Source organism: Oryzias latipes, chromosome 21 (assembly GCF_053564925.1).
Source record: "Oryzias latipes strain Hd-rR chromosome 21, Olatipes_Hd-rR_3.1".
Taxonomy (NCBI): Eukaryota; Metazoa; Chordata; class Actinopteri; order Beloniformes; family Adrianichthyidae; genus Oryzias; species Oryzias latipes.
Window position 1 is genome coordinate 17,434,454 of NC_136257.1, and position 23,200 is coordinate 17,457,653.

A 23,200-nucleotide genomic window follows, 5' to 3' on the forward strand; every position below is an offset into this window, starting at 1 on the left:
TTGTGTTGCTAAATCAAATATTTTGCTTTGACTATACATAAAATGGTACATTTATGTTTTTTATGTCATGACATTTTTTTAAAGATGTTAAATAGAATGAGATTCATTGAAAGGCTTCGTTCTTTTACTACTCTCCTCATTTTTCTGCAAGATATTAAATTCAAGTCGACTTATTTTGACCTCTTTTGTCCCCTCATGTCACTACAAATGTATGTATATAAGAACTAGACTTAGTGACTTATCCCCCTCGTGTTCCAAACAGGGACAGCCTTCCGGCTTTAATAAGCCAAAATCCCATAGACTTGTATAGATAAACAAACATCTATTACTGAGTTATTCTATTAGTTAGAATAAGTATAATGTTATGACATGATCACTTATTCCAGTCATCATATACAGTCAATGATCTCTATACAAAAATGAACAAAATAAATCTGCATTAAAAAAAAAGCTATCATACTGTGTATGTGTGCATTTAAGAAAGATAACAGAGACAGAAAGGTTGGCAGTTCAACACTTAATTGTGATCATGCTATAAAGCAAATATTAACGCCCTTTACAGCATATCGTCTCTTCAATCAGTTTCATAACTATGTCCATAACATCTTAAATTACATAGTCTGCGGCATGCATTTGGTCCTTATATTGAGCCAGTAGAATGCACAAAGTTCACCACCGGACAGCTTCTGTGATGAGCAGGCGGAATAGCAGACCTCCTTGGACATAAATATGTCAAGCCTTAAGACATACGATACGCTATTCCACCATGAGTGAAACCTTTGTCGATTTTTTTGTGCTGCTTCTAAAGCAACTCGTGCAAACTTGAAGACCAGGATGCAGCAAAAAGTAATCTGCAAACAGGAAGCGAAGCCCTCACCGTATTAAAATAACGCAAAAAAATAGGTAAAGGTAAATAATAAAAAAAGAAAGTAAAGAAAAGGTTTTCCATGAAAAGTCATGCTAACTGAATTCTGAAATATTTCGGTTTCCATCTGAAAAGATTTCTGAGCTGAACTTGCCTTTTGTGGACTTGATATTTCAAAGAGGGCTTGTGAATCGTAAATGCAGAGACTTTGGAGGATAATGAGAACTGTTGTCTTTTGTTTTGTGCATTTAAAATGTTCTATTAATTTGCAGTTTTATTTCAAACGTTGTCTTTGTCTGTATTTTTTCTTTGTATTTTTTTTGTTATCTGAAAGTATTTACTTTATTCAGTATTTAGTTAGATGGGTTTAGCACACACACACACGCACACACACATACACACACACACACACCCACACCCACACCCCTACACGTACACACACACATCTATATATATATATATATATATATATATATATATATATATATATATATATATATATATATATATATATATATATATATATATATTAGGTATAATATGTATCATATCTAATATATATATATATATATATATATATATATATATATATATTAGGTATAATATGTATCATATTTTGCAAGTTTCTTTTACTTGGCCATCATGTATCACCCCGGACATTGTTTACAGTGTAGAGTTTTTAAAATTTATTTATTTTTGAAACTTTGACCTCAGTATCAAGGCGAACGTTCATTTGAACATTTGAAATACAGTTTTAGTTGTGATATTTAGTTGGTCTGATTTTAGCTCAAGTGGACTGTTGGGACTTGGGTTGCTTGGTTATGTGGTGGTAGCATGATGCTGTGGGCCGTATTTTCTGTAAAGAAACCTCATGCCGTAGGTGCTGCAAGTTTTTGGGTTATCTGGCCTAGAGGGTTGTAAAGTGGAGGGGCTGCATCTTAAGAGGAGCACAGGTGTGTTGTGCCGTTCTCTTCAGGGTCGTGTGTCCATCTCATAAAAATGGAACGTACGATTGTTGTGCGTGTGATAAGTGTACTGTGAAGTATTTGTAATCATAATGTAACGCACACTAATTGGTAATACTGTAGTTTCTAAGGTGACTGGCCCCTTACTGAACGCACCAACTTACTAACGCAAAAGCTGCACGCACAGGTGAGCAGGTCATAAATTAGTGCCTGTAGGATGACCATAGGATGTCCACACAAACTACACACGGCTTTTCACCTTTCTAACATCAACAAATGCTCAAGGATCATGCACCTTTCACTTGAACAGCACTAACACATTCCCTAATAAAAATGCTGATAATTGGAATAAATAATGTGTTTGTAAATTTGCTTTATTTTTTTTTTTTTCATTTTCATCATTGAAAAAGTGGCAGTGTTTAGATTTCTAATATGTAAAAAATGATGGAAATTTTTTTAATATTTTTTTCAATAGAATAAACTTAAAACTAATTTTCTTATCCTCTCCTGCACAACAGTGTCTAGTTGCTGTGCAAACACAGCGTTTTTAAGTATATTTTTGCATTTATTTACAGAATTTTTTAATTAAAAAAAAAGATTCTACACCAATCCTATCATGCTAATATTCAATAATAATAGGATACAAAGGATAAAGGCTCACTTAAGGTATAGTTATAGAAAATTCCTTGTTTGACATTTTTATTTCAATTCAATGTACTACTTACAGCAAGAGGATTGCTTTAGACAAGGTGTATTCTATTTTGAAATTAACTTGCTGCTGTCAGAAGGAAAATAAATTGAATTTGTTATAAATTGGGGAAAAAACTCTTATAACTGTAATAATACACTTATAATAAATATTTAAAAGCTACACTTTATTTAAAAAAAGGCTTTTTCTAAACAGTGACATTGCTGCTCTCACTGGGTTTTGGTCTGTAAGAAACTGGACCAAATGGCTCTTTTACGGTTAAAGGTTGCAGACCCCAAGTCTACACCATTTCCATGTGATGAGGCTAAGCATTTGTCATCACAATCTGTGTGCTTGGTTGTAAGAAAACAAAAAACACCTAGAGAGCAAAATTCCTGAAAATGCAACAGTGGAAATACAGACTTGCAGATAAATGCAGCATGACTAATCCCTGCTCAAAAATGGCAAGGCCTGACTTGTGCACACTAATTTCATAGCATAGCGTTTTCTCAAACTCATATTTGAATGACAGAACTGTGAATTCCTCTGATGTTACGTGAAGAGGCTTTTTTTTTAGTGAGGCGGCATTTACTCCGAAGATCCTAAGCTTCAGAAATGTGTCCTTTGTGTATGAAATTGACCACTTAAGCACTGTCCAGCCTCTCCTAAGTGTGTTTGTTGGCCTAAGCATTTCCTGTCAGGTTTTTGCCCTGCTCGCACTGAGTCTGAGTGTCCTTCAGAATGTTGCCGTTCACACTCCGTGGTGCATTTAAGTAATGCTGCATAAGAGCCAGGGACTAAATATGTTTACCTTTTATCTTAGGCTGCATGAATAGATGTTTTTCCAGATGTCCAAACCCCCCACAGGGCAGTAACGTCTATTTTGAAGACGTTTATAGAGGGTGGAGTTCACCCAGGTCAAATTTCTAGTTTATCACAGAACTACAAAGACAAAGTCAACCATGAGAAAACGCTTTTGGAGATAGAAGATTAGATAAGAGAAACATATAAGGCTTTTATTTGTACCATAGTCAGAGAATATCCAAAAAGTGCAAAATAAAACATGCAAAGTAGACCACAAATAAAGTATATATTTAAATAAAAAGTGGCAAAAGGAGACTTCGATGCAACTTAAACCCAAGTATCTATGACTTTTAAAAAATGTCCTTTAATGTCCAACAACATCTAAATTCAAATTCAACTTTATTTATCCCTTGTGCTATCCTAAGCACTTTAACATTGGGAGTGGGGTCATCTAGACCCCACAAGACAGTGCTGAACCTTTTTTTTCAATGATTTGTGATCTTCAATGGTGTCCATGGATCACGTGAAATCCTCTTCACCTTTATCCACCTTTGTCATGGTAGGGATAACATGTCATTGTAAGGGTAGGGTCATACGATAGCACAAGTGTTAAACAACACTTTTCCTTCTATAGAATACCTCAAAGTGCTTTATATAAAATAAATATATAATAAAAATAACACTAAAAATATAAATCATAATAAAAGCCCCAACACACATACATAGTCTATACACAGGTAAAAGGTAAATCAAGTTAAAACATGAATAAATATAAAAAATACTAAAATGTCTAAGCGAAAAAAGATATGTTTGAAGTTTTTTCTTTAAAGCCTCTATACCAGATGAAGCCCTCACATACCTACCAAGCTGTTCCGTGTGAAATAGCATAACTGTTTTTTTACGCGATGAACAACAACAAGCTGATTCTGATAGATAGAAAAGTGGCTTTTCTTTTCAGCTTACGCCAACACATAACTAATGTAAAGTGTTGCCGGCACAAGGCTCCTTTTCTCCGCTTCAGAATCCGCTAGAATTACATTAGTCGCGAAAATGGTTGAAGAGTTACAACATGAATGTCAATACTGGAGCTAAATCTCCGGTGTTAAAGGGTTAATAAAATGACCACATTTAGGTAAAAAAGCACATTCACAGTTAATAATGCAAAAATTCAACATGCAAAAGCTGTAGGACAAAAATACCAAAAGAAAGGCAAAAGTTCTATTTTCATCTGATGAACACAGTAGGTTGCAACAGTCTGCTGTGACTGGACTTGGATGAATTGCTGACTTTACAAATCTCCTTCAGGCTAGTGAAAAGTGGCAAAATCTTATTGTTAACACTACAATGATACTATTTAAAATAATGTTAAGGAAGCTCACACTTACATCAGTTACCGAGTCCTGTTTAAACTACAGTATATTCCCCTGTATGTTATTGGAGGTGGGGGGTTTGCATCCAGAGACTTCAGGTAGCAGGTCTTCCTTGATCCAAACATGAACTTTTGTTGTATAACTTCTGTTTTAATTGTAGTTTGTTAACATTGAAATAACTTTATATGTGCTCCCAAGGCAGGAGGTCGATGATAGACTTTATAGTTATTTCATCTAAGCTTTTGGCGTAGTCACAACTGACCTTATGGTTGGATACGGGCTGTCTCCAGGTAAAAAATGGGCAAACCTGTACGGACAAACAAGTGGCCTGCATGAAAAATCAAAGTTATAGACCGCTTGGTAAACTTGTAAGATCTTCATGCACAGTTGTTTTTGCGTGTGTAGTTTGCGTGTAACATGCGTATGATTTTCATTACTTCATTTGCAAGCGACTGATCGCAGTGAACATCTTTACAACACCTAAGGGTAAGTAAGGGTTAAGTAGGTGAGACACGGGCAAGTAATACAAATTTTTCCTTTTTTCAGCCACCCCAAACCCTGCACACTAAAAGAGTAAAAAGAGTTATAAAAGAGTAAATTAGACAATCAGAGCATAGTTTGAGTTGGCATCCTAAAGGCCCGTACACACCGGGACGAATATTCGCCAGGCGTTATTCGCCAGCGTTTTTCGCCACGTTTTTTTTGTTCACACCCAGGCGATTTTCGCTGACGATGAGCCGAGCGAACATGCAATTTCATTCCCTGAAATTAGATGGCGCTTAATGAAAACAGAAATACTCCTGTAGACAAGGTGGCGCTGCGCAACTTTACGCTTCTTAAAGTCGCTTTTCACTCAGAAGCAGAGAGCAAGTATTTACGCGCTTGTCAGAATCATACAAAGAAAAGATGAATATTTTAGAATGTCCTTCATTATTTCTTCGCGGCAGTGTAGACGCTACTTGGCGTCTATCTTCTTCGCTGGTATGTGTGCTCAGCAAGGCAGTTTTGTGTTTGAGCGCCCCCAAGTAGTGTTTCACTGTAACTTAAGAAGCTCCAGACACGTGTGCAAAAGCGCCATTCTCATTAGTCGAATAGATTTCGACGCCGCGCATCAAACCAAAAAAACGAACCCAAGGCGTTTTTTAAAAAGTGACTCTTTGACGTGTGGCGTTTTTTCGCGTCGGTGTGCACACTCACATTGGTGCCCTTTGTTTAGTCACGAGGCGTTAAACGTCGGCGAAAATCGCCGGCGAAATTCGTCCCGGTGTGAACAGGCCTTAAGGGTGGCCTGCAAGCACTTCCAACATTCCTTGAGGTGGCCGCACAAATCTCAGCCAAGCCTGTTCGCCCTGAGAGGGTTCTATGACCTTGACCTTGGTCTTATTGAGTTTGGCTACCTTGTGGTCAACACTCTAAGCAGCATGCCGTGCGGTCATTTGCAGAGGCCAAAACTCAAGACTGGGAGAGCTTGAGGAGAACCTGAATACCCCAAGTCATTGTATGTTATGGGGCTGACTTGCCACCCATCTTTGTAACATTGTAAGTCGGGGACTGAGCCTTTTTCACTAGCAGACTGCAGATGGTGTTTCTCTATTGGTTTCATTGAAACAGGACCATCAATGTGCACTGGTGCAGTTCACAAATGACTGTGAACCAGCTAGATGGAGAGTTAGCATCTCCAAATCGGAGGCCATGCTTCTCCAGCTGAATCAAGGTAGTTTGTCCCCTCCCTTGGTGGAGAGTTCCTACCCAAGTGGAGGAGTTTCAGTACATTGGGCTCTTGTTCAAAAGTCAGGGAAAGATGGAGCAAGGGAAGGATGTAGATTGACAGTTAGATGCAGTTTGTACAATATTGCGGTTGCAGTATCGATCTGTTGTTGCACATAAGGAGTTGAGCAAAGCAATAATCTCAATATGTTATTCCCACCCCCAACTATTGTCATGAACTTTGGGCTAACACTGAAGGGATAAGATACAAGCAGCAAAAAACAAAATATTTCCACAGGGTGGCTGGGTGATCCCTCATGCTATGTTCACACCAGGTTCGGAAACAAACGTACAAGTGTGTCTGTTTCCAGTAAAAGTCTATGTAAATGCACACATATGTGCGTTTCAGACTTCCACATTTTGAACTCTGGCGTTCATGTGTCGCTACAAAAGTTTAAGTTAAACCAGTTGAACTTTGACCAATCAAGGACTCGGATTTGGTAGAGACGTATGGCTAGCGTCCTTTTTAAATCACATTTAAGTAAAGGTGTCGGAACCAGTGAGGGTGGTTCTGGCACATTTTTCTGATGATGGCTGAAAGCCTTTTTGAAGAGATACACTGAAATAACTCCCACTGGGAGGATAAAGACACAAGACATGCAGGACGTTCTGAGTCATTGCTGGTCTGGGAGCGCCTTATGGTTCCCTCAGCATAAATGGACGTTGTTTGTGTATCGTGGAAGGTCTGGACGAGTGTTATTAGTTTGCTGTGATGTGCGCACTGAGTCAGATAGCAGTCATGAGAGGAAGTACTCCGTCACTTTTCAGGGCGCTGCAGATATGAATTTAGGTAAGCAGATTTCTTATGTTCAATGGAAGAAAATCCCTCAAATGTAAAATGATGCTACAACTCAGGCTCTCATGGCAGATATTTGACTTAAAATTAAATGTTACAATCATTCTGTGATACTATCTTGGTCTGAATTACAAAAAAAAGCTGAAACAATATTTGGAAAAGTGATTCACCACATTTTTGCCTAAGAAAACTAATAAAACTGTCTAAAAGAAAATTTCAGTTCTGGTCAAACTGTAATGGTGAAATACAAGAGAATGTGAACCCCTACTGCAGGTGCATAAGAAAGTGCAAAAAGCTGGGGAAAGAAATCAACTTGGTAGCTAAACCATTAAAATAAAATCCTTTTGTCAGTTATTTATTATTCATTATAGTTCGTAGAGATGATAAAGTGTTCATTCTGAAATTGAGACATTTTGACATTTTATATAACATGCAGCAACTCAACAAAGCTGCACAAACACCTTATACAAACACCACCATACAAATGCAATCACATTATTGATTTCTTTCATCCACATCCATCATCATGGGCAGATTTTCTTTAAACCAAATAAAATGGCATTGGGGTAAGACAATTGGTCTTACCAAGAATTCTTTTTTTTCTTTTTCAAAGTAAGATTATTTTGCAATTAAACAACTTTTCTGATAAGATTATTTTTTGTGCAAGACAGAAAATAAGACAATTCTTCCTAAAACATTTTTTTGCAGTAAAAATGTTTCAATATATTTGAAACTTCTCTTTTAAAGGAATTAATATGCTAACTAACTATTGCCTCTATGCATCAGAAAGTTGGAACATTGCAACCCTAAATTACCCTTTCAAGTGAGAGTAGGATGAAATCAAATGTTAGATTTTGACAGATGGTTAGTATGCCCCTTTTCACTGTCTGCACAGTCAGGAAAGTCAATTTATGAAAACATTAAAAAGTAAAACAAAAAAAAGTCAACATCAATTTTTTTAAGCTGACATGCCATTTTTTCTGCCAGTTTTATGTGGTAAACCAGCTGTGATGATGATGAAAACCTGAGCTGGTAAATTTGTTTCCTGTCATAAAACTAGGTCAAAATCTTAACGGACCTTACCGAGAACAGGATCGATAAGCAAATTGATGCAGTTTAAAAAAAAAAAGTCACAGATTTCCATTGCTTCCGGTTTTAGGAGTCACCATTGCTGCCATCTCTTATATGTAAATAGGATTCTAATGTTAAAAAAAGCTTTTTCTTTTTTTGATCTTTGGTTTGGTTTTTACAGTTGTGTGTCAAGCACAACAACAAAAACGGCTACATTTGCTTTCATTAATACAGTAAAAAGCCATCTGTTTTGTTTCACTTTAATCCTTGAGATTAAACCATGGGACTGCTACATTTTTAGAACATCTATTGTTAGGCTGCTCAGTTAAATTTCGCTGACAGCTTTTTTTCTTTTAAAATATGAATTACACAATAATGACAGCCACAAAAAAAAGTAAGTATTTTGCCTTATAGAGGGTACCAAAAACAGCTGTTGAGCTGTGGACAGTCAAACAAGATTTTAATTTTTTATCTTTTTAGAGTTAATATAATGCATTTTGGACAAAAAAGACCAAATATTTTTGATTGATTTGCACAAATCTTTTTAAACACCAATTCCAATTATAATAGTACGTTTGGTGTTTTTAAAATGTTCTTATGGTGTTTTTCTGATCATGGAAGAAATGTACAAAGAAAATTAGGTGTAAAATTGAATTTCTGAGTATTTCTTCATTCATATCATTGTGAATCAGGAGGAGACACAAAAATACCATTTGAAAAAGAGATTATTTGTGATGTAGAAACTACAATGAGTGGACCACAGACTCCCTGCTTTGCTCCATTCTGATTTATTCATTTACAGACAACATTTTCATTTTCCTTGACTGGGCAAAACTACATTTCGATAGCTCCAGTATTGCACCGGTAATGTTAGGTTGGGGTAGTAAGGAGCTGCACACTTGAGGGTGAGCACGTGAACAGATGGATTACGGGAAATGGGGGTGGGGTTACTCTACGCCAAGGGTCCTGCCAACAACTCAGAGGCGATTTTATAATTAACTACTGCCCCTCTGGAAAAAATATGTCCTAGAACAGGATACTGTTGTTTTTTTTGTGGCCAAAATCAAAAAATTAAAAGGCCCCTGTCAACACTTTAAAAATACATTATAAATAGATCGAAGTGGATCTTTAAAGAATAAAAAAAATCTGATTTAGAGGATAAAAAATTAAGTATGATTTAATGATATGTGCAACCTCCCAAATCTGTTTCTACAAAGTAGCTTTTCTGCAGGCCTATTTTTCATCAAACGTACTCACTTAAGCGAGAGCAAAAGAAAGCAATAAGCTGAACTGAAGATCAGTGAAGGGTGAGTTCTGTGGTAGATGACGTTAGTGCTCTAATCTGAGGAAGTGATGACATTGTGAAGATATTTAATGAGAGGACAAGAGTCAAAGTGAGGGGAAGGGGGAATTAGCCCTTTTTAGATATCATGAAACATTAATACCGTCGGGGGACTAGAGCACACTGGGGCCCCTTTTTCATTGACTTTCATGCTGTTAGCTAATAGAATTTCACCTCTGGGGACCTGCACCCCCTCCACCAAGTGCAGAAGGTCGATCAGATCACCACCCTGCTTCTGAGGATGAGATTAATCCAGGGTGAATGTGCTTTTTAGGGCACATGAATTACCTGTAGCTAAAAAAGCTGAAATTAAAGAGAAAGAAGTTGTGAAGACTTATTTACCCGATCAATTGTTGGTCTCATCAAGCTCCAGCAGAGGGTAGCAAAGCCCTGTCGAAAGGGAATATTCTAGGCTGTTAATGTATGTGTTTGGTTTGTTGCTGCAAATATTTGAAACAACCCTTTCGATAAAGAACAGAGAAAAAAGGGAAATAAAATGAATTACTTTCCTTTGCAGGATTTCTGCTTGGGTCCTTAAGGCAGGGCTTTTAGTGCCTTTCTCAACATAAAACAAAAACATTTGCATTTCCAGCTAATGAACCATTAAATAGATCAAAATGTGCTTTATCTTCAAAACTGAACCCTCTAAAAACCCCTCGTTCTGCTGGAGTCATTTTATTTATTTTACATCAGGTACATGAGGTTTTTAAATATTCAGCACTGGCCCTTGGATGATTAACTTCATGCTTTTATTTTTTATATATTTTTGTTCCCCCAACAGATATTCTGAGCCCAGTTGCCAAAGTTGATTTCATCTAGATTCACTGCAGGGGAATAAGTAAGTCGATAGAACAGAACTTTGGTGATCTGTATTCTCTCTGCAGAACACTGCACTGTCTGCATTTAAGGGGAATTTCATTCAAAAACTTTATTGCAGCTGTCAAAAAAAGAAAATGAAGTGTATTTCCAAAAGTGTTCTGACATTTGACTTCACACAAATGAGTTAAGGTAGTTCATCAGGATTAAAAATCCGTTGGTATGACACCTCTTATTAATGAGAAAGTTATCCCCAGTGCATTGTGAGATTGTTTGATTGTTCTTCCAGAGGTGCATCTGGGAAGTCAGACACTGCTGTTAGACAAGAAAGTCAGACACTGCTGTTAGACATGAAAACTGATGATCCAGCATTCAAGCAGCATTTAACCCTTGTGCTATCTTAGATGACCCCACCCTTACTTTGACGTGTTGTACCTACCATGACAAAGGTGGATAAAGGTGGAAAGATTTAATGTAATCCATGGACACCAGTGAAGATCACAAATCATTAAAGAAAAAAGGTTCAGAGCACTGTCTAGTGGGTCTAGATGAGCTAACTCCCAATGTTAAAGTGCCTAGGGTAGCACAAGGGTTAAATGCGCCATCTATATCCAAGTCTGAAGACGTGAAAGGAGTCTCACAACCCCACGTGCACTTGTAATTCTTTTCTGTGTGTATGTATCAGACAATTGCTGTTTACCTTAAAGAAGCTAAAAGTTATGCCAAAAATGTTCCATATGAGTTTCAAATCAAGTGTTACGCACACGCAGGGTGTGGATGTGACATGGAAGAGTCTGAAAGACACCCAAAGGATTCCCACACAAACTACACTATGATTTTATATTTCCTAATTCAGGCAGGCTGCACAAACTATACAGTCCATCTGTCCACACTTGTCACTTGAACTGCACTTATGGGTTCCTTGCACAGTGTGCTGCATGCTTGGGTCTCACCCACTGCCCACTTATCTACATTTGCATGTTGTTTAAGTGTTCGCTACAACCTGTAACTTGCCCGTAGAAAAATTGTGCGCTAACATTTACACTTTAAGGGATCATTGAGCAATTTACAACCTTCAAATGTTGTGTGGGCCACCTGCGTGCCCCGTACAGGTTTGCCCATTTTCCACTCTCTGAATCCCAGTATCCACCAGTAAGGGCAGTTGTTACTGAGGCTTTAGCAGTTCTCCTCTTCATGGCTAAGTTGGTGTCATTCCTACTTGCTTGTACTGTTGACAGTTGGTTGAGGAACACTTTGCAGTGTAGAAATTTCCTGTTGGACTTGCCGCTCAGATGGCATCCAATTACACAAGTACCCTGGACATTACTGAGCTCCTGAGAACGATGCATGTCAAGAGGCACAGGACTTTACACAAATGTAACATCTGAGTTTCCATTAACTTAATAGGGTGAGCCAACAGTTTCAGTACTAGAGTAACTTAGTAACAGTTCTTGACCAGAACTGTTTTAGAACTGGTGCCCGATGTCAGCATAGTTTAAATCATATTGAAGGTGTAACAATGATGTGATCAACACAGAAATGCCTGCAGCAGTGATATAGTTATACAAAATGAAAACATTTCATTTAGATTGCATGAGTAACGTGGCTGAACTTTTTATGTGTACATTTTAAAAGTCCCATTAAATAAAAGTCTCCCTTAAATAAATGTAATTGGCAGCTGTGATATAATTATGTCTTTCCGTCTTTGCACTGCACTGTCATCAATGCAGCCCAGCATCAAGGAAAAACATTTGCTTTTATGAATATTTCTGTGCTTTTTGAAGATCAAATAATAAAGTGTGCTTGATTAACAGCCCTCAGCTGCCATGTACCTTTTCAAAAATAAATAAAAGCAAAACACAAAAGAAAATAAATCATCTTTTTCAAACAGTTCTGAAAGTTTTATTAATAAAAAAAAAGGAATAAAGGGTATGTCATTTAAAAGAGGAAATCTACTTTAGAACTTTGGTTGCTTTTATGTTTTCACTATACTTTTTAATTGTTTTCTCTCTCATATTGGTTTAACTACCAGTTTTCTCACAATATGAAAAAAATGATCTAACAACATCCTTCAATCTAAAATAAATAAATAAGATGTTTAATTAAATACAAATAAAAAAACAAAACAAGAATTTTGTTTTATGTAGGAACTATAAAACTTGATGAATTTCTGACTTTAAACATGACTTTACTTCAGTTTTTGTACATTATGCTGAAGAGGTTGGACACAGTTGCTTTCTGAAAAGTTACTCTGGAGATTTGAGATATGAATGCGGGTTCCTGAATGCGCTTTTCGGTGATCACATTGGACTGTGATTACCTTATACTAGTGCATGTACTCACAGTTGGAAGAGGCTTGGTGGGAGATATCAAAGTGGTGGAAATCTCGTGAATCTTGCTCCAGGGTTTTTCTTTCACAGCTTTATTCAGATATTTGGTGTCATATAATGCCAGTCGGACAGAAACCGCAAATATTAATTTCTCCTCCATGATCACTTTTCAAACAGTTGGCTCTGGAAAAGTACCCTACCCATACATCACTACAAAATTTAGTCCCTAATTTGTCAAAGTTCAACTGATTTTAACTTTTAATGCTTATTTTATGGCCATGCGTTTGCAACCTAGAGCCCGAAAATGGGCTAAAAAACGTAGCAGCATCTGAACAAACGAGTTTTCAATACGGAAGCCTGAAATGTGTATTTACCTGCATTTACACATTTCATTGGAAATGGTGTCTTGAACGCGCGTTTCCAAGCCTGGTGTGAACGTAGCATAGCTGCTTTAACTAGGTTATTACCATTTACCGCATAAAAGCGTAAATATTGAGAAAAGCATGCCACCCAAAAAACAGTGTCGGAGGACTTGAGGAAGATGTTTGATTTTGTGCTGGAAAAGATCAAAGCTATAAAGATTGTTCACAGACAAATTCTGGATGCAATCGAAGAGGGGAAGCAGGTCCGGGCTCTGCAGGAGCAGTGTTTCAACAGGATAGATATAATCGAAAAACGAATGGATGACCAAGAGCAGATCTCCAGATCTAACGACGGGATAATCACCGGATTGAAAATCAAACCCCGGTCATACGCACACGCAGTGACCGCCGGTAACGTTGAGGAATTCGACGAGCAGGACACGAGCTCTGTGGAAAAACAGCTGGAGGAGTTTGTAAAGTCCAATGGAATTTCTCTGGACACAAAAATTGTGGAGATCTGCAGACCGCTTTCAAGGAGCAGAGACACAGACAAACCAGCAATCGTCTTAAAGTTTGTCAATCGGAAGCAAGGAAGAAATCTGAAGGGAACCAACATTTTCATGAATGACTATCTCACTAAAAGGAATGCCGACATCGCCAGAAGAGCACGTTACTTGAAAAAGCTGGGAAAAATTCAAGGAACCTGGGTAAAAGACTGTAAAGTTTATGCCAAACTCTGTGGCTCCCCTGAGCAGTCCAAGGTTTTTTTTTTATCAGAAGCATGCAAGATTTGGAAAAATATTTACCCACTATAGTCTAAACAAGAGATACGTGAAGATGCTGGTCTTACGAGATGAGGAGATGAACTCCACTATCCATGGCTTCTAGAAAAAACAACACTTTTCCTTCAACAGTCACCTGCAACCAGACGACTTTCAGAGATCTAAATGGTGAGCAAACCGACCTTAAAGTGTTCAGTGATATTGACAACAACCTTCAAGACATCGAACCTGATCAATTCTTTTCCACTGTTAATATGGACTGCAAATATTACAGATGACATTAAAAACTCTATTAACCCAGAAGGAAGACTGTCAATCATTCACTTTAACAGCAGAAGCATGTATACCAACTTAAAGACATCAAGGACTATTTATGAAATATTTGAAACTTGGTTCAGCCGCGACAAGGACGCTGACTTTGAACTGGAAAACTACGAACTTAACTATGTGAACAGAGTAAACAAAAAAGGTAGAGGAGTCGCAACATATGTGAAAAAAAATACAAAGTTTACAGTAAATGATAAATTGTCAGTTGCAGTTGATGGAATACTGGTATGTCTTACAATTGAACTATGTAACGATTCAGGGAAAAATGTCATTATAAGCTGTGTTTATAGGTCGCCAGGGTCAAGCCTAGAATTCTTCAGTGAATGCGTACCTCTCTAAATAGCAAAATATTATACATCTGTGGAGATTTCAATATCGATCTGATAAACCCCAGCAAACTAAAAGCCACCGACAACTTTATCAGCAGAATGTATGCAATGAATTTATATCCAACAATAACAAGACCCAGCAGAATCACTTCTCAAAGTGCTACTCTTATTGATAACATATTTACAAATAATATGGAATACACTCATATGATTGGACCAATGACATGTGACATAAGTGATCATTTACAAGTTTTTGCACTATTTGACATCAATGTGAAGACAAAGAAAACTATAAAAGAACCAGTCTACAAAGGTTAAGAAATTACAAAACTATGAATTCTTTTAATAATGACTTATCCAGACAAAACTGGAACTCTGTGTACAGAGAGAAATATGTGGACATTACTTATAAATGTTTTTTAGAAATATTTAGCTCACTTTACAAAAAGAATTGCCCAATTTATAAATTTAAGAACAAATTTGCCAAGTGCCCTTGGTTAACCACCGGTCTACAAAATGGTTTTAAAAAGAAAAATAACCTCAATAAATATTCTTAAAAAAAGAGGACAAGAGAAACTAAACAAAGATACAAGTCATATCAATATAAACTAACTGAAACAACACGGCACAGTAAAAAAGTGTACTTCAATAATCTACTGAATGAAAATAAAAACAACGTAAAGCGAGTTTGGGAAATATTAAATAACATCATTAAAAATGGGACAAGAAAGCGAACACACCCAGATTACTTTACAAAAGAGAAGGGTCAAAGCTATAACATCAATGAAGCAGCAAACGGCCTCAATAACTATTTTGTAAACGTGGGTCCAGAGTTGGCAGCAGAAATTCCAAAATGCAAAACCAGACAATAATCCTCCCATCAAAAGGATCCCACACTCAATCTTTCTCTCTGATGTGAACCAAAAATGAGCTGATATCAATTTTAAATTAATTCAAGAGTAAAAACTCAAAAGATTGTGAGGATGTAGATATGACAGTGGTGTAAAAGGTAATTAATAGTATCTCTAAGCCTCTAACGTACATATGTAAGTTATTACAAACAGGGATATTCCCAAACCAAATGAAAATTGCAAAAGTGATTCCTATCTATAAGAGTGAAGACAAACACCGTTTTACAAACTATAGACCTGTTTCTCTTCTTCCACAATTCTCAAAAATTCTAGAAAAAATATTCAATGATAAATTAGTTACATTTATTGATAAATATAACATTATAAATGAAAACCAATACGGTTTTAGAGAAAACAGAACAACCTCATTGGCTATCATTGATGCTGTGGAGGAAATCACAAATGCTCTGGATAAAAAGAAAAATGCAGCTGGAATTTTCATTGATTTAAAAAAAAGCATTTGACACTCTCAATCATGACACTTGACAAACTGGAAGTATATGGGACAAGAGGATTAAGATAAGATAAGATAAGATAAGATATTCCTTTATTAGTCCCACGATGGGGAAATTTCCTTATTGCGGCAGCAGTACAGGAACAGAGAGCAGTATATAAAAGAAAAAGACTATGGAGTAAGTATAAACACCTATATACACAATATACATTCCAAAATATTGCACAGGATGAATATATGATCGGTTATTGCACAGGGTAAGATAAGACCGAGTCGATGATGTTGTTTGACGTGGTTCACTGGGAGCAGCTAAGGTTGTAAAGTCTGATGGCAGAAGGTAGAAACGACCTGCGGTGTCGCTCCTTTAGACAGGATGGATGTCTAGGATGTCTCAGTCTGACGCTGAAGGAGTGAGGACACAGACTCATACGTGGGGTGGGCGTCGTTCTCCATCAAGGATGATAGCTTAGCTATCATCCTCCTCTCTCCCACCTCCTGTATTGAGTCCAAAGGCAGCCCCAGAACGGAGCTGGCTTCTTCACCAGCTTCTCCAGTCGCTTCCTGTCCACTGCCGAGATGCCGCTTCCTGTCCGCTGCCGAGATGCAGCTGCACCAGCACAGCACCGACCACAGAGTCGTAAAAGGTCTTTAGGAGTGGTCCCTGCACTCCAAAAGACCTCAGTCTCCTCAGCAGAAATAGCCTACTCTGTCCTTTTTTGTACAGTTCTTCTGTATTGTGTGACCAGTCCAGTTTATTGTTGAGGTGAACACCCAAGTACTTGTATGAGTCCACTCTCTCAATGTCCCTTCCTTGGATGTTCACCGGTGCTAATGCAGAGTGAGTGTGCCTGCGAAAGTCCACCACCAGCTCCTTGGTTTTCCCTGCATTAATCTGGAGGTAGTTCCGCTGGCACCAGTCCACAAAGATCTTAATCAGCTCTCTATACTCTCTGTCATTGTCATCTTGATTAGTCCGACAACGGCAGAGTCATCCGAGAACTTCTGCAGGTGACAAGATGCTGAGCTGGACATGAAGTCTGCGGTGTAGACAGTGAACAGGAACGGAGCCAGAACTGTTCCCTGCGGTGCTCCTGTGTTACAGACGATCATATCTGACTCACAGTGGCGAGACCTCACATACTGCAGTCGGTTTGAGAGATAGTCCAGCATCCATGCAGACAGATGCTGGTCCACGCCCATGTGTACCAACTTGTCCCTCAGCAGCAGCGGTTGAATGGTGTTGAAAGCGCTGGAGAAGTCGAAAAACATGACTCTCACAGAGCTTCCAGTCTGGTCCAGGTGTGACAGAGCTCTGTCCAGGAGGAAGATGACAGCATCCTCAACTCCGATACCGGGCTGGTAGGCGAACTGCAGCGGGTCCATCGACTGGCTGACCATGGGACGAAGATGTGTGAGCACCAGCCTCTCCATCGTCTTCATCAGATGAGAGGTCAGCGCCACCGGTCTGTAGTCCTTGAAGTCAGTCGGCCGGGATGTCTTCGGAACCGGAACGGATTAGCGCTGACTTGGCTCATAAGCTATCTAACGGGAAGAAAACAATTTGTCAAGATTGATGAATTTACATCAGAAACCATAGAGATATGTTGTGGTGACCCACAAGGATAAATTCTGGGCCCGCTCCAATTTAATATATACATAAATGATATATTCAATGTTTCAAAGCTTATGAAACTCATATTATTTGCTGATGATACAAGCATATTCTATTCTACAGACAATCAGAGGTAACACAGAGTTAAACAAAATAAAATTGTGGATGGATTACAAAAAATTATGTTTGAACCTTGATAAAACCAAAATGATGCTTTTTGGTAACTACAAAGCCAAAACCGAGTTCTCAATTGAAACTATTACAGAAATCAAATTCTTAGGGGTTGTTATCGATGACAAATTAAATTGGAAGCAACACATCAGACACATACAAACTAAAGTCTCAAAAAGTATTTCAAACATAAATAATTCTAAATATATATTAGAAAACAACAGTAGATATTTATTGTACTGCTTCTTAATATTACCGTATTTGACCTACTGTATAGAAATTTGGGGGAACAATAAGAGCTCACTACATCCACTCTTTTTACTTCAAAAACGAGCCATCAGAATTGTACACAAATTGGGATATGTTGATCATACAAACAATTTATTTTATCAATAGGCTTTTAAAACTGCATGACCTTGTTGATTTTTACACTGCCCAACTTTTATACAGAGTGAGTGGGAAATCGTTACCATTGAACATCCAAAAGCAGTTCTTGGAAAATGAAGGAGGTTATAAAATGAGGAGATGTGGGAACTTCAAGATCAAACTGATAAGAACCACAAAGAAAAGTTTCTGTGTGTCGGTGTGTGGCACTAAACTTTGCAACTGGTTTAGTAATGAGCTATAAAAATGTTCAAATATCCAAATATTCAAGAAAAGGTATAAAGAAACTCTGATTTCACAATATGAAGATGAGAGGAGTGCTTGAAATGAATCAATAAATCAAATCAAACTATGCTGTACAGCAGATTAGCATGATTTTCCAGCATTAATGTACAAGTTCACCATATTTTCTTTAGGGCGCACCAGATTGTAAGATGCACAGTAATGGGTAAGTAACTTGTGTCATTTATAAGGCTCACTAAGTGAGACGAATGACTTAAGATAAGTCTGTCAGTCAGTTAGACTTTATTAACTGCGTTCACAGTAGCTCTAGAACTTGTTTCTAACATGCTTCACGTTAGCTGCGTTAGCGTGTTCACAGTACTCCAAACCCCGCTTGCAACGCATAAAAAAGAAGACTGACACAGCCAAAATAAACACTACTGTGACAACGCTAACTTCCAACATTTAGGAAAAAAACAAAAAAAACAGTATGAAACCGCTAACGTCAGCCGTGTTAGCATGTTCACTGTATCATCCAACCACTCATTTCGACAGGGCGCTGTGCACCTCTCTTAATCCATATATAAGGTGCTCCGGACTGCAAGTCTTGTTTTTGGAAAAACAAAGGCTTTGAAGTGCGCCTTCATAGTGCTGTAAAATTAGCTGCGTATTATTATTATCAAACTTTCTTCTTTATAAATAATGTAACCCTTGTGCTATCCTAGGCACTTTAAGGTTGGGAGTTGGGTCATCTAGACCCATTAGACAGTGCTCTGAACCTTTTTTCTTCAATGATTTGTGATCTTCACTGGTGTCCATGGATTACATGAAATCTTTCCACCTTTGTCATGGTAGGGAGAACACGTCAAAATAAGGGTGGGGTCATCTAAGATAGCACAAGGGTTATGCTCTGTACTTTTCTACAACCATCTATTTTTCTACTTAGAAGCAAGAAGAGTCCAGGTGTTTTTGATGGAGTTTAAGATGAGGAGTATTTCTGCTTAATTCCATAATAACCCCAGCACACTCTGCCTTACAGACACACTTGACTTATCTCACTTATTGTATCTGATTGTAGCTTGTAAGTCAGGTCAGGTGCAGTGTCACAGGGCTGATAAATCAAAACATTTTCATTTCCAGGTGCCTGGCCATGATCCCCCACTGTCGTATTTTTGTGAAGCAAAAGGACTCTGCTTTACTGTCACTTCTAGGCACCCAGGATACTTCTGGGATCTCATTTGGTCAGACATACTACTGTTGCTGTGGCTTGATTGCTCTACAGAATATATAACGTCTTTTCTGTTTTTATCGTTTTTGCATGTCTGTCTCCTTAGCATGGGCCAACCATCAGTCTGAGGGGAATCCAAGGGCTGATGAGCTGATCTGACTCTGCGAGAGAACACGCTGTAGTCTCATCCTGTATGCCCTGAGAACACAACACCCAGAGCGACTCCAGTGAGTAACCGGACTAATTTGATCTGTCCTCGATAAATTGATGGGTTTTGCTTCCTCCAGTAATCAAGACACTTAAGCTTGCAGGTGTCCTTTGCAAGAAGCACTTGACTAAATTAGGGTTATTAAAATATTATAAGTCTGTAAATGTCAGTGGCAGTGCCTCTCAGTCATGATGGCACCACAAACTTTTTTTGTCCAAACTATGTAAATTTCTAATTTATTACAACAAAATTTATTTAAAAAACTAACATTCCAACTTGTTTTTGGCATGTGAAGGTTTGACAAATTTGTATAAAAGCTACAAAAGGCCTGACTGTTTTATTTTTTTAATAACTGATGCATTTTTCACAACAGAAAAATAATAAGCTCTTTGAGCTTGAAGGTGATTCCTAAAATTAGGTCTGAGAAAATCTCATTGGGTACAACTTATTAGACCTTCTTTCTTAACTACTTTATTCTGAAAAGATGTGTACAAGAAATTCCTCAAAACTAGCTTCCTTACATGCTAAAAATTAAAAGTTTTCACACTAAAAAGCTCACATCATTGCCCTGACCAAAACACACACACACACACACACACACACATACATGTGTGTGTACATATATAATTTTTTTTTTTTTTAAACGCCCCTCTCACCCTTCCGTGGGTGGCTACTCACACAAGCTTGGATCCTCTACCAGAGGCCTGGGAGCTTGAGGGTCCTGCTCAGTATCTTAGCTGTTCCTAGCACTGCACTTTTCTGGACTTAGAGCTCTTCCAGGTATCTGTTGTAGCCACTTCTGCATCTTTGGGGTTACTGCCCCGAGTGCTGCAATTACCACAGGCACCACTGTCACCTTCACTTTCCAGGCTTTCTTCAGTTCTTCTCTGAGTCCCTGGTATTTTTCCAGTTTCTCATGTTCCTTCTTCCTGATGTTCCCATCTCTTGGCACTGCCACATCCACCGCAACGGACAACCTCTGTCCTTTGTCCACCACTACAATGTCTGGTTGGTTCGCCATTACCATTCTAATGGTCTGGATCTGGAAGTCCCACAGGATCTTTGCCCTCTCATTCTCTACCACCTTCGGATGTGTTTCCCATTTTGACCTTGGGGTTTCCAGTTCATATTTTGCACACATGTTCCTGTATATGATTCCAGCCACTTGATTGTGGTGCTCCATGTATGCTTTCCCTGTCAGCAGCTTACACCCTGCAGTTATGTGCTGGATTGTTTCAGGCGCCTCTTTGCACAGCCTACACCTTGGGTCTTGTCTGGTGTGGTAGATCTGAGCCTCTTTCACTCTGGTGCTCAGGGCTTGTTCCTGAGCTGCCAGGATGAGTGCTTCAGTGCTGTCCTGTTGGCCAGCCCTTTCTAGCCATTGGTAGGACTTATTGATATCAGCCACTTCAGTTATGGTCCGGTGGTACATCCCATGCAGGTGTTTGTACTCCCATGAGGATCCTCCTCCTGCACTGTATCCTCTGGTCTCCATTGCCTGAGACATTCACTGAGCAACACTGTCAGTTGGGGCCTTGAGCTTGATGTACTCATGCATCTTGGATGTTTCCTCCTGGATAGTGGCTTCCATGCTTACTAGTCCTCGGCCTCCATCCTTGAGGCTAGCATACAGTCTGAGGCTGCTGAATTTGGGATGGAACCCTCCATGCATGGTGAGGAGCTTTTGTGTCTTAACATCCGTGGTCTGTATCTCTTCCTATGGCCATCTAATTATTCCTGCAGGGTATCTGATAACTGGCAGTGCGTAGCGGTTTATTGCCCGGGTCTTATTCTTGCCATTGGGCTTGCTTCTCAGGACTTGCCTTACTCGGAGGTATTTAGCTGTTGCAGCTTTCCATGTTGCCTGCCCCAGGTTGCCATTTGCCTGGGGAATTCCAAGGTATTTGCAGCTGTCCTCAATGTCTGTTCCTACTGGGAGTGAGACCCCTCCTGTGTGGACTACCTTGCCTCTCTTTGTCACCTTCCGGCTGCATTTCTCGAGCCCGAATGACATCCCAATGTCGTTGCGCCGGTGGATGGAGCAAATCTTCGTTGGTTCAGGGTTGTGACGAGAAATTATGGAAACGATGACGAACAACACAACTGGTCTGCTTGTACGTTGGTGCTGCGAGATGGTACGGCAAGTCATAAAGGACAATTATATTGCGCAACAATTACTCTGCCAGCTTTTTTAAGGGGGGCAGCGCATCTACTATGAAGAACATACAATGTGACATATTTTCAGTTGTTTCACATTTTTTTGTTATGTATATAATTCCACTTGTGTTAATTCACAGTTTTGATGCCTTCGGTGTGACTCTACAATTTTCATAGTCATGAAAATAAAGAAAACTCTTTGAATGAGAAGGTGTGTCCAAACTTTTGATCTGTACTGTATGTATGTATATATAGATATAGATGTTGATATATAGATATAGATATATTGGAAACCAGGGCCCTTGGGAAAGCCCCTATCGCTACTGCCTACCTCATAACCCATAAGAGACAATGATGCACAGGGGGCTACTGGAATACAGTTTGATGAAAATAGACTAGTAGTGGGAACAAGGTTCTGTTAGAATGCTACTACTCAAGCAATCCCACCCAGAGAAGTTACATGCAGAGAATGTTGAATGAATGGATGCTTTGAAACCCACAATCAAGGCTAACTGCGAAGCAACTGGTAGCTCAATGTTCTAACATCCACAAACGGCAACTCCAATCCTAACTTGAGATTGAAGCAAAACATCACAATTGCAATACCATGGGAGAGCCAGAACACCAGGTCAGAAGGGAAGCTCTACTAGACCCCCAACCTAAACTTGGGTACACAGCCCCAACAACCACAGATACGCTGAGCGAGGCAGCAACTGACCTGGAACATCATGTCTAGAATGAACACTAGGCAACCCCAACACCAGCTACAATGGTTAAGTGATGTTCCACATGAAAGTCTCCTGGAGTCTCCTGTGAATGAAGCATTGAGGGCAATTCCTACCACAACAATCACAGAAACCAATGAACTGGTGTACACTTCAGCAGCAGTGATCCTTGAGATGCTTGGCTATAAGAGCATTGATGGGAAATTACAATACCCACCATGGAAGCAACGGTTGGAGGCCAAAATCAAGGCAGCTCGGAGGGTTGTGAGTCAGCTGACAGAGTGCTTCAAAGAGGTACAATGAGAAAGCAATTACCTAAGAGATGCAGCCAGATGCCCATACCTAAGGCAATGGAAACTGCCAAACAAAGAATCCTGCCCTTGAGCAGCCGCCTAAAGAGTCACACAAGAGAAAATAAAGCCAGATGGATGAACAGGCTGTTTGCAACTCAAGCTGCAAAAATGTATGCTCAGTGGCAGGGTCAAAACAACCGAGCAGACCCACCAAGGCTAGA

At 38.8% G+C, this 23,200-nt stretch overlaps 1 protein-coding gene across 9 annotated transcripts in view; it reads left to right on the forward strand.

The window, feature by feature from the left end:
* Nucleotides 1-23,200, forward strand: part of pcbp3 (poly(rC) binding protein 3) — a 137,280-nt gene that overhangs the window by 35,590 nt on the left and 78,490 nt on the right. For 8 of the 9 annotated variants that reach the window (XM_011489554.3, XM_078939349.1, XM_078939351.1 and 5 more), the window contains exon 2: nt 19,703-19,823. The gene's annotated coding sequence lies outside the window, so the exon portion shown is untranslated. Of the gene's footprint in view, nt 1-17,101; nt 17,430-19,702; nt 19,824-23,200 lie in introns of those variants that run through there. The other variant, XM_078939348.1, reaches the window with a different exon arrangement.